Source organism: Carex rostrata, chromosome 8 (genome assembly GCF_964058835.1).
Source record: "Carex rostrata chromosome 8, lpCarRost1.2, whole genome shotgun sequence".
Classification (NCBI taxonomy): Eukaryota; Viridiplantae; Streptophyta; class Magnoliopsida; order Poales; family Cyperaceae; genus Carex; species Carex rostrata.
In genome coordinates this window covers 11,177,825-11,189,863 of record NC_135925.1, presented here as the reverse complement: position 1 = coordinate 11,189,863, position 12,039 = coordinate 11,177,825, and the positions used below count along the sequence as shown (strand labels likewise).

The 12,039-nt window shown below is 36.3% G+C and overlaps 1 non-coding gene across 1 annotated transcript; it reads left to right on the top strand.

The window, feature by feature from the left end:
* Positions 1–7,195: 7,195 nt before the first annotated feature.
* LOC144558873 (small nucleolar RNA R71) lies at positions 7,196–7,306 on the top strand. The gene has a single exon (XR_013513030.1). It is a non-coding gene; the product is annotated as a small nucleolar RNA R71 (small nucleolar RNA).
* The last annotated feature ends 4,733 nt before the right edge of the window (positions 7,307–12,039 follow it).

The window sequence follows — 12,039 nt, the reverse complement described above, 5'->3', positions numbered from 1 at the left end:
CGCCCCCCTTCTCTCCCTTGGCTGCTGACCCGCTGACCCGAGCCCCACCCTTGGCCGCTGACCCGAGCAACCCCAAGGCCGCCAGCCCCCTAGGCCGACAGCCCCCTGGTCGAACCCCTCCCTCTCTCTCTTCTTCCCCTTGCCGCTGCCGCCGGCCACTACCCTAGCCGGACCCCTGCTAGCCGAACCACAGCCCTAGACCCAAACCCAAACCCTAGACCCGAACCCATTAACCCTAGACCCGAACCCATTAACCCTAGACCCGAACCCATTAACCCTAGACCCGGAACCGCCGATTTAATATACGGGGTAAGGAAACCAAAACCTAAACCCAATAACCCAATATCCGAACCGAACCCCTTCCCTCTTTAAAGTCAATCAAATTAGTACGAGGGTCAAGGTTAATACCAATTTAATAATACCAAATTGAATTGTGGGGGAAACTGAATTGAGGGTTTTAATTATGTATAAATTCTTTGGATTTAAAAAGAAATAAGAAGTTAATTAAGCGTTTAAAACTTAGGAGCAAACCGTGTGAATTTAGGAGACGCTGAGAATACGCGAGATCCTGACAACCGCTCAAACGAAGGCACTGAAAATACAGGTGCGGGTTCCTGGTCTTTTTACAAATAATACAACAAATGCATGGATTGAGGTAAGTAGTCATTTTTCTTAATCTGGTGGATAAACTGCATGTTGTGAATGTCGAACAATCGTTTGAATTTGTGTAGAATTGCATGATAGGAACTCTTGATGCATGAAATTGAATTGATAGGAATTGAATTGTGAATTTGAGAATGGGGAACGTGAATGAATCGTTTTAAATTGGGGCCGTCCGTGTGAGGCGGCTCTGCATGTGTTTTTGAAAAGCGGGCTGTCCATGTGTGGCAGCCCAGTGTGTGAACAGGACAGAACAGAACAGAACAGAACAAAACAGAACGGGTCGCCAAATTCGCGGCGGTTCGCCGGATGGGTCCCCGAAATGGCCCATCTAGAGTGTGATAATCGGGTCGTCCTTGCGTGGCGATTCGCCGGGTTTTCATGTACGGGCATGGATTCCCAGAGTGTGGAATTTTAAAACCTTTTGAAATGAGTTAAAAAGGGGCGGGAATAAAAACTGGTTATTTTAAAGTGATTTGCATATCCGAATTGATAGGGAAATGGGGAAAAATTCAAAAACCTTCTTTTTATGTTATTTGGGGAATTAAATGCATTGATTTGTAAAAGCACCGGGCTAGAACTAAATCCCGCACTGAGAGTTAGTTCGATCTCTCACCGTACCACCTGTTATGTGGGTTCCAGGAAACGAAGAAGAAAGCATGGAGGAAGGCCGCGGGTGAGGAAATTAGCGGAAGTTGTTAAGATAGCCACTCTCTGTTTATTTTATATTTGTATGAACAATATATTGTGTGGACATGGCAGTGACTGTTTGACTAGCCATGTCTGACATATTGTCCCTTTTCTGTTTGTTTGTGAACTCCATTTATTTTTAAATAAAGTGGCTTGTTGAATGTTTTTATTGATGATGTATGTGATGTGCTTAACGCCTAGCGCATAAATGTGCGGCGGGTTGTCCGGGGGTGTGACATTAACCTTGTCGTTTACGGGTGGAGATTAGCAGTTCTTACTTGGGTACTTTATTGCTTCATCACATTCTTAGATATACTCAAACGCAGTTGAAAGTTTTGAACACGAAAACATAAAGAAAGCATAAAATCCTATTTTATCTTTCTCGGTCGGAAAACCGATCCAAGAAATGTAAAAGTTTACATTTCATAAGAAATCATAAAGAAAGTTTAAATCTAATTTAACTTTCTTAGTCGGTAGAACCGATCCAAGAAAATCTCATTTCTAATCGGTTTTGGACTTAAGCTGCAAATGTAAGAATTAAACTGATATGCGGTATATGCACCTAATTTGCATAAGTTATAACTTTTAGAAAATCAATCAGCGGGAGAGCCTTGTGCTCTGATACCACTGTTGGGGTTTCGCGGTGCTAACCAAAACCCCTTTTAGGCTTAAGGTGCGGAATGACCGTAGAACAAAAATTTCTACGGCCAACTTAAGCTCAGGATTAAACGGGGTATGTCAGGAAACTTTCCAAGGCAGTCCACCTTCAGTATTCCTTTGGCATCAAAACCCAATTTAATCCTTTTACATATCTACTCCATGATTGATTTCTAAAACTTTAATCTACTTACAAATTAAATAGATTAATATAGCATATTTATACCTTGTTTCCAAATCACAGTTGGAATGCAGACCGAGCGAGTAGAGCCTCACCAGGGAAGGAATCGACTCGGAGTATCACACGTGTGATACCTCTATCGGTTATCCACCAGGACTAACCGGAGAGCGGTTTATTTCTTCTGCCAGAAATACCGTAAACCGCGGAATTCTGCAAAAACACTATTCATGGGGAAAAGACGAAAACCCGTAAACACGAATTTTCGGTTGCTCAGTTTCATCAATATGCAAAACTGACATACCGCTAAATTCGGTAAAACACTATTCATCGATCCCGTAAATATACTCCACAACAACCCGCAAGATTATACGTCAACTACGTATAACTTTCTTTTCTCAATCGAAACACTATCTGAGAGAGAAACCGAGAAAGAGAGAAAATACCGATCCGTTTCGACACGAAACGGTACGAATGAAATTAGCTATTTTCTCTCTACCCCTCCACCCCTATTTATAGTGTTTAGGATCGGTTGCAAAAGACCAAAATGCCCTCCAAGTTCGGCCTATTTACAAGGTATGCCATTGACACCTCATCCTTTTATATGTGAAATGACCAAAATACCCCTTCCACACACTTCCACACTCTTCTCCATGTTTCTACACATGCAATGTGGCATAGGTGTGAAATGACCATTTTTCCCTTGTGGATAGGATTGATGACATGTCATCTGGATAGGATCAATGACATGTCATGCGGATAAGGACGAATCTGAAAAGACCCGAATGCCCTCGGCCCGAACACAAATAATATTCGTATAATTATTCTGAACAATTATATATATATTTTTCTTGCGGTTTGTTGTTTCGGTAATTTATACAACGTGTCCTGCACATTTATAAATTAACCGGTTAACTTTTATACAACGTGTCACACACGTTTATAAATTAACCAATGTTTTTGCTTGTTATTTTTACATAACATTTATAATTTAATTATAACACGTATAATTAATTATAACCATCTTACTATTGATCATAACCAATTTATAATCAATAACAATAAGATTCTCCGATTAACTCCTATATGGTGTGACCCAATAGGATCTGTGTTATGTTGGTAAATAGAGTTAAAACTGTTTTAACTTCTATAATCATGGGTGGCATCTGGCAACACATCATGACCATCCAATTACATAGATGATGCTGTACTGTACAATATCACGATCCAGTAAACAATTTACTTGTGTCTGTTCTTCTGTCTCATAGCTATCAGATCAGTTTCAAGGTAGATGTGTGTCATCCTTGCTAACTGAATCTTTTCTTGATCTTGAGCAGATTATCAAATATAATTACTCTTGTAATTATACCGCTAGCAGATAATCTTACTCTATCAAGGGGCCCAGTGATGCTATAGCTCGTATAGAGATACGAGAGACAAATAGTATTCTTGATAAACTATCACTTCCTCAGCTAAGCTATACATATGGAAAAGCTACCGTTATGACTGCTTTTTACGGACAGCGGTGGATAACAATCACACATACATATTTCTCAGTGGGAACGATAAATACCTCATACTGTAGAACGTGACACTGAATGAAAACATAAATGACACGAACACAATTCTATTTAATGTTTCATTCGGGGTATGTCAAATACCATGTTCCTAGAACATGTATCTATGTGATTAAAATGACATCTCGTGTCATGTGGTTTGTAAAACTTAACCATCTTTTAATCCACATACTAACCTTATCGCGGTAATTAGTGTTCCTGCTAATTACCTTGGTCAGTGACTTTTTAAGAGTATATATCATCTATATTATGGAGTTTCACAATTTCAGTCATGAACTCGAAATGATCCATAAATTCAATAATACTCAAGGCAACAAAATGATATATATAAATAAACATTCAATTCATGAACAAAGCTTTATGATAATTTATCGTATTATTGACTTCTAGATTATTACAAACTAACACCAATTACACAGATGATGCTGTACAGTACAATATCACGATCCAGTAAACAATTTACTTGTATCAGTTCTTTTGTCACATAACTATCAGATCAGTTTCAAGGTAGATGTGTGTCATCCTTGCTAACTTAATCTTTTCTTGATCTTGAGCAGATTATCAAATATAATTACTCTTGTAATTATACCGGATGCAGATAAACTAACTCTACCAAGGGGCCCAGTGATGCTATAGCTCATACAAAATACGAGGGACAATGGTACTTTTGGTAAACCATCACTTCCTCAGCATAAGTTATGTATGCCGAAGAGCTACCGTTATAGCTACTTTTTACAGATAGCATTAGGTAACAGTCACAGATACATCTCTTATGTAGGAGAAATGAATACCTCATACTTTAGAACTTAACACTAAATGAAAGCATTAATGACACGAACACAATTCTGTATAATGTTTCATTCGGGGTCTGTCAGATATCATGTTCCTGTAACATATATCTATGTGATTAAAATGACAACTCCTTGTCTATGGTCTGTAAAACTTGACCATCATTTAATCCACATACTAACCTTATCGTGGTAATTAGTGTTCCTGCTAATTACCTTGGTCAGTGACTTTTTAGAGTATATATCATCTATATTATGAAGTTTCACAATTCCAGTCATGAACTCGAAATGATTCATAAATACAATAATACTCAAGGCAACAAAATGATATTAATAATCCAATTCATGAACAAAGCTTTATGATAAATTATCGTATTATTGACTTCTAGATTATTACACTAACAAATATAACAGAACATCCTATATTTGGAGCGCTAAAAATAGACTTCAAAGCAAGGTAAGGCCTGCCACATCTGGAGATTCGTCATTCTAGAAGGTTGTTGTCCAACGGCTGAGATTTAATCCAAACTAGACAGTCCACGGATCCAATCCGTGTGCCCCTACGGCATAGCCTTTATATCACATGCGATATAGCCAAGATCGTAAGGCTCTGTACTTAGCCAAGACCGTAAGGTCGAGGGCAATGGCTTAAGTTCTACCTTGGGTGCATCCTCCAAGGTTTCGGCAAAGTTCGGAAGGATCTCAGCGGTTGAAACTTGGAAAATTGGGCTCAGAATAGGCATCAGATCATCTGGAAAGGGACCATTGCGGGCCGCAATGGGATCTGTCTGATTCACGCCCTCTGTCTGATGTTGTTGCGGACCGCAATGAAGTCAACAGAGCTCGAATTTTTTGCTTTTTTGCACTCTTGATCTATCCAATATTCAACGGAAGCCTTCTTCAAGTTGTACACAAGTTCTTCATCTAAAAACCTGTCAAGAATCTCAACACTAAAAATGCTTTGATCGTTAGATAGATATCTCATAGATCTTTTGATATCGAAAGTCAATTTTTCTTCACCAATGTTCATTGTTATAATCCCATCATGGACATAAATCACAGCCTTTGCTGCATTGAGAAATGGTCTACCTAACAAAAGCGGTGTATGAGTATCCTCATCCATGTCAACCACAACAAAATCTATTGGTACAAAGAACTTGCCAATTTGAATTGGTAAGTCTTCTACCACTCCTAGAGGTAACTTAACCAATTGGTCTGCCAATTGGAGAGATATTCTGGTTGGCTTAAGTTCCCCAACACCTAACCTATCATAGAACGACTTAGGCATAAGACTTACACTTGCTCCTAGATCACAGAGTGCACGTTTGAATTGGACATTCCCTATGGAACATGGTATGGAAAATTTACCCGAATCATCCAACTTTTTGGGCAATTCATTCATTACCATAGCACTACCGTTCGTGTCTAAAGATACCATTTGTACTTCCTCAAGCTTACGCCTATTTGAAAGAATGTCCTTGAAAAATTTGGTGTAAACTGACATTTGGGTCATTACCTCAGTCAATGGTAGGTTCACATGCAATTGTTTCAACAATTCAAGGAATTTGGCAAATTGTTTGTCGGTTTTCTCATTCTTAAGTTTACCAGAAAAAGGTGCGAATTTGTGAGGAGGGATGTAGAGAGGTACCTGCGCACTTACCTTTGGCGGCTCATCTTGAGATGGTTTTGCTTGTTTGGCAGGGTCGCTTGGTACAATTGGTGTAGCTTCCTTTGAGGCGGAATCCTCATGTGTGGAGATGTGCTCACCACTGGTTCGTGTCTCTTCACCCTGTGGCTGTACATAGTCATCCTTTGTCATAGGTGGATCCTCATACTGCATACCGCTGCGAAGAACGTGCCTAACTGCCTTGACATCCCTGGGATTGTTCTCAGGTTTTGGTGGAAGGGTGCCCGGTTGGCGGGAGAATTGTGTAGCTTGTTGTGCAACTTGGTTTTCAAGCATTTTATTTTGGGTTGCCAACATTTATACCTTTTTGGTTAATTCATCAAACTTTTGGTTTTGACTTGTCATGAAAGCTTTCATCATCAATTCAAGATTGGATTTTGGTTGTGCATTAGAACCATACCCTTGGTTACCATAACCTTGGTTTTGTATATTAAAGTTTGAGTTACCTTGGTTGTTTTGATTACCTTAGATCGGTCGGTCATTTTGTCTCCACGAAAAGTTTGGATGATTTCTCCAACCGGGGTTGTAAGTATTGGAATAAGGATTGTTATTCGGTTTAAAATTACCATGGTTAATTGCATTAATCTCATCAATACTACCCCCATCACTTATACCACAGTTAATTGCTAGATGATCGGTATTACCACAAATTGAACAATGGAGAGGAGAATAATTGTTTACCGCCTTTACACTCAGTTGATCTATTTTTCGATTCAAAACGGCAATTTCTGCAGCCAAGTTCGGGTTTGAATTCACCTCTTTCATTCCCCGCTGCAAGATCATCGGTGTCTCCCTAGGGTTGTGCCATTGGCTTTGGTTGAGAGCCATGTCATCCACCAACTTGTATCCGTCCACAGCCCCTTTATTCATGAGACTACCTCCAGCAGCTGCATCTAACATACCTTTGTCTTGTGGCATGAGGCTATTGTAGAAGATTTGCAATAAATTCCACCCCTCAATACCATGATGGGGACAGCACCTCTGCAGTTCTTGAAATCTCTCCCACGCCTCGCTCATGGTTTCATCTCCTTTCTGTCGGAAATTGTGGATTTGATGGCGCAAGGAGTTTGTTTTGGATGACAGAAAGAACTTGTTAAGAAAAGCATTCGCCAGCTTAGGCCAAGTATTCATGTTCTCGGGCCGTTGTCCCCGGCAACGGTGCCAAAAACTTGATGTGTTGTTTGCAATACAAGCAATAAATCATAATTTACGCTCAATTCGGTTGCAAGTGTACAACCTTGTCGAGTAGTACTTAAGGATCGTCTCCACAGGGACAAGTTGGAATATCAAAGTCTAACCTAACAATTTAATTTAGTAAAAGAAAGTAAAAATGTTTTTGTTTGTTCAAAGGTTGGTTTGATTGCGATTAAACTGAATTAAACTAAAGTCTTTACAGCAAAATCTGATTTTTAACAAGTATGAGAAATTAGGGTTTCTTAGGGTTCCTATCCACTAGTGTTATGACTAATTGGTTTGTAAATTTTGTTCTTATATTTATGGAGGCACAGTTGGATGTTATAGGTACAAAGTGATATCTCTATATTAATACCATCTTTAAATTAGAATAAACGTCACCTCTCGGTACTTGGCTACTCTAATCTAAAGTCATTAAGTTCTTACTGTCCCAATTGATCTAGAAAACTATCTTTCACCTCTCGGTACTTGGCACAATTTTCTAAACTATTAGGTAAAGCCCGTATAAGACAAGCATCACCTCTCGGTACTTAGCCTATCAAATACCCTATTCCTTATGGTCTGGACCTAATATTCAATTTCTCAATTGCAAATACCAAATCCTAAGATTTCATGCGATTTCGATTAAGTCTTCACAATCAATAAAAATAAAGAATAGATCGTAACAAAGAACAAGAACATATGAAACAAAACCAACTAAATCATAACAAAAGTTTCAAGTACAGCCCTAATCAACCCTAGTAAAGCTTTTAGCCAGGTATGGCTAAAACACAAATGAAATCAAAAGAGTAAAAGAGTTCCAAAGGAAAGAAAATAATAAAACCGGTTGATCAATGATGTTTTCTTCTCCCTTCTTCTCTCTTCCTTGCTTTTCCTTGTTAAAACCAGAAAATCTGCCTAAAAAACCGTTCCCAATCTATTCTATAGGTCCCCTTTTATACCCCCCTGTAAAACCTAAAAATAACTAACTAAAAACAGCAAATTCGGGCTCTGAACCGACTTATTGCGGGCCGCAATACATTCATTGCAGGCCGCAATGAGTGGAGACAGTTAAATTGTTGCGCAGAAGAAACTGTAGAGGTCATTGCGGGCCGCAATGGATATAGTTACGGGCCGCAATGAATATGCAGGAATGAAGGGGCTCTGACTTGTTTGGTTGCGGGCCGCAATAGGTTCATTTCGGGCCGCAATGAATGTTGACAGTTGCTCCAATCTTCGTGCTGACTCACCCGTTTTGCTTCGTTAAGCTCTAAACACTTGATTACCTGTAAAATAAACATAACTAGGGCAGTAACTTGAACTTTTGGACATTTCTAACCTAATTAAACCTAATTTAATCAAAACTGGGCTTAATTTACATACCTAACCCTAGGTTTCAATAGATACAATTTTGGCTTATCATTAGACAATAAAATTTATGTTTTAAATAAATATGAACTTATGATAAATTGGTTTATGTAATTTTATTTACAAAAATTTGATTTATTTCAGGATTCAAAACAAGTTAATTCTTGTTTTCATTCGAATTATGATAAATCTACATTATTTAGATGTCAATATCTCATATTTAGAAGCATTGCATATAGATAAAAAATAAGTATTTAGTAAATTGACAAATGAGAATTCGGCCACATTATGGCACAAGACATTAAGTAATTATAAACGTAGAATTGAACATCTTCTGTCTAATGAAATTCTCAAACTCTTAAATTTTCAAATCCTAATGATTGCGTTAATTGCATAAAATGGAAGCAAACCAATTTAAGAAAATATGAAGCCAAAAAGTGTTCAGAAGTCTAGGAATTAATACATACCGATATCGATGGATCATTTCGAACGACCACTAGAAATATCAACGGTATTTTATTATATTCATAGACAACTATTTTAGATATGGCTGCACATATTTTATTTAAGATAAAGACTGAAGATCTTGACTGTTCAAAAGGTTGAAAGAGAAAGTTGAGTTACAACTTCACATACACATTAAGGCCACATTTGCATGTAATTTACAACTTAACATACACATTAATTTATGAAACTCAGTTTTAAAATTTTAGTAGGAAACTGAGTTAGAAATAGGCATGTGAAGATCACATTTGCATGTAATTTCTATGCTACACACCCACATCATGATTCATGTCATTCAGCTGTATTAGTGATGTGATTATTGAGGGTTTAGTTGCCAATAAATGCGACGAATGTCGCTTTAGTCCTTTACTGATATAGTTGATGGACCGAATTGGTTTGAGAATATATAAGGAAGACAGTAAAGAAATGTGCACACATAAAGAACACAATGCATAATTAAAAAGTTATAACATATTGCTCAAGTGGGAGATTGTTGAACTTATTGCCAACCTCGTTGGATTTAATGCCAACATTGAGCATATATGTAATGTAATTATGGATTGTTTACTGTCATATATGGTTGTTAATTAAAGTGATCAAATAAGGTAATAAACAATTAATATATTCATTAGGATGTGGTCCATAAATGTGTAGAACAATTTAGGTAAAGATCAAATCATTGATGGACTGATTTAGAAATTTGCAATTCAGAAAAGTACCTTTTCAGGTTAGAAATCTACCTTTATGGATGGTTGTGCTGTTCACACAGATATTGATGCAGACATACAGTTTTTGATGTGCCAGCATGGTTTTTGACGCGACATCACATTATACCTTTTTCAAATTGGCAGATAACCATAAATGTTATGATATATAAGGATTGGTCCCAAGGCACACGATAACCAAGAAAAGCACAGAAACTGAACATACGTTTTTCTCTTAAGAAAAATATAGTTCTGTGTGCCTTCTCTTCTTCTTCCACTATCAAAGAATAAAGAAGAGAAATTCATTAGAAAATTTGGAGATGATTTCTCAATAACTATACCTTGCTGTCTTGGAAGACTTATTTTTCGACTTGGCAACAAAATGCGAGAAAGACTTCTTGCTATTGAAGACTTATCTCGTGCTCACGGAGATGGCTTGCTCTACTATGGCTTTGGTTATTTCATGACAAACGACATTGAATCAGGTATTACGTTCCGCACTTGTGATTTATATTTTGAATCTCTTTGACATAGGACGGTCCTTAAGTTAAGGTAAGAAACTGTTTCTCTTTTTCCGGGATGTAAGTATTTGACTCCTAGATGAGATGTAATTATTTGATCTCTATATAATGCATAATTGTTTGACTTTTATTGTTCTCCAACACCTCAACCTTGACCAATATAATGGATCTCTTTACGTTCATGTTAAAAGCTATGGTATCATTTTTTTTTTCTCCCAAAGCAGGATTTTCAGATCTCTGCAATTCCAAATGGCAATTTACAAATAGTAAGTGGATTAGGGCTGCTAATGATTAAGGTTCGGCTCAAACTCGGCTCGACTCAATGAGAGAAGCAAAATGATTCGGCTCTAACTCGGCTCACTTTTAATAAAAAAAAAGCTCAGCTCAGCTCGGCTCATGTAAGTACTTGGCTCGACTCGGCTCGGCTCATGTAAGCACTTAGCTCGACTCGGCTCGTGAACTCGCGAGCCGGCTCATATTACATGTTGAAAAAATGATCATTTAACTATTTTAAATAAATGATCGAAGTAGAATAAATATATTCTTCTGACTTTAAATTACATGTTGAAAAACTTTAATTATTTTTTAAAGAAATGATCTAAAGAAAATTTGAAAAAACGATCATTTCTTTAAAATAATTTCAAAATGCCAGCTTATATTACATGTTGGAAAAACATTCAAATTTGAAAAAGGAAAAATTTGAAATCTAAAAAAATTTGAAATCTGAAAATTTTGAAATCTGAAAAATTTTGAAATCTGAAAAAATTTGAAATCTGAAACAATTTGAAATCTGAAAAAATTTGAAATTTCAAAAAAATTGAAATTTGGAAAAATTGGAAATTTGAAAAAAGTTTAAATTTGGAAAAAGTTCAAATTCCAAATTTTTTCATATGTCAAATTTTTTTCAGATTTCAAATTTGTCAAATTTCAAAATTTTTCAGATTTCAAATTTTTTCAGATTTCAAATTTTTCAGATTTCAAATTTTTTCAGATTTCAAAATTTTTCAGATTTCAAATTTTTTTTCAGATTTCAAAATTTTCAGATTTCAAAATTTTTCAGATTTCAAAATTTTTCATATTTCAAATTTTTTTCAGATTTCAAATTTTTTCAGATTTCAAATTTTTCAGATTTCAAATTTTTCATATTTCAAATTTTTCATATTTCAAAATTTTTCATATTTCAAATTTTTCATATTTCAAATTTTTTTCATATTTCAAATTTTTTCAGATTTCAAATTTTTCAGATTTTAGATTTCAAATTTCAAATTTTTTCTTTTTCAAATTTCAAAGTTTTCAACATGTAATATGAGCCGGCATTTTGAAATTATTTTAAAAAAATGATATTTTTTACAAATTTCTTTAGATCATTTATTTAAAAAATAATCAAAGTTTTTCCACATGTAATTTAAAGTCACAAGAATATCACTATCTCACTTTAATAATTTCTTTAAAATAATTAAATTTTTATTTTTTTAACATGTAATATGAGCCGACTCGCGAATCGAGCCAAGTGTTTACATGAGTCGAGCCGA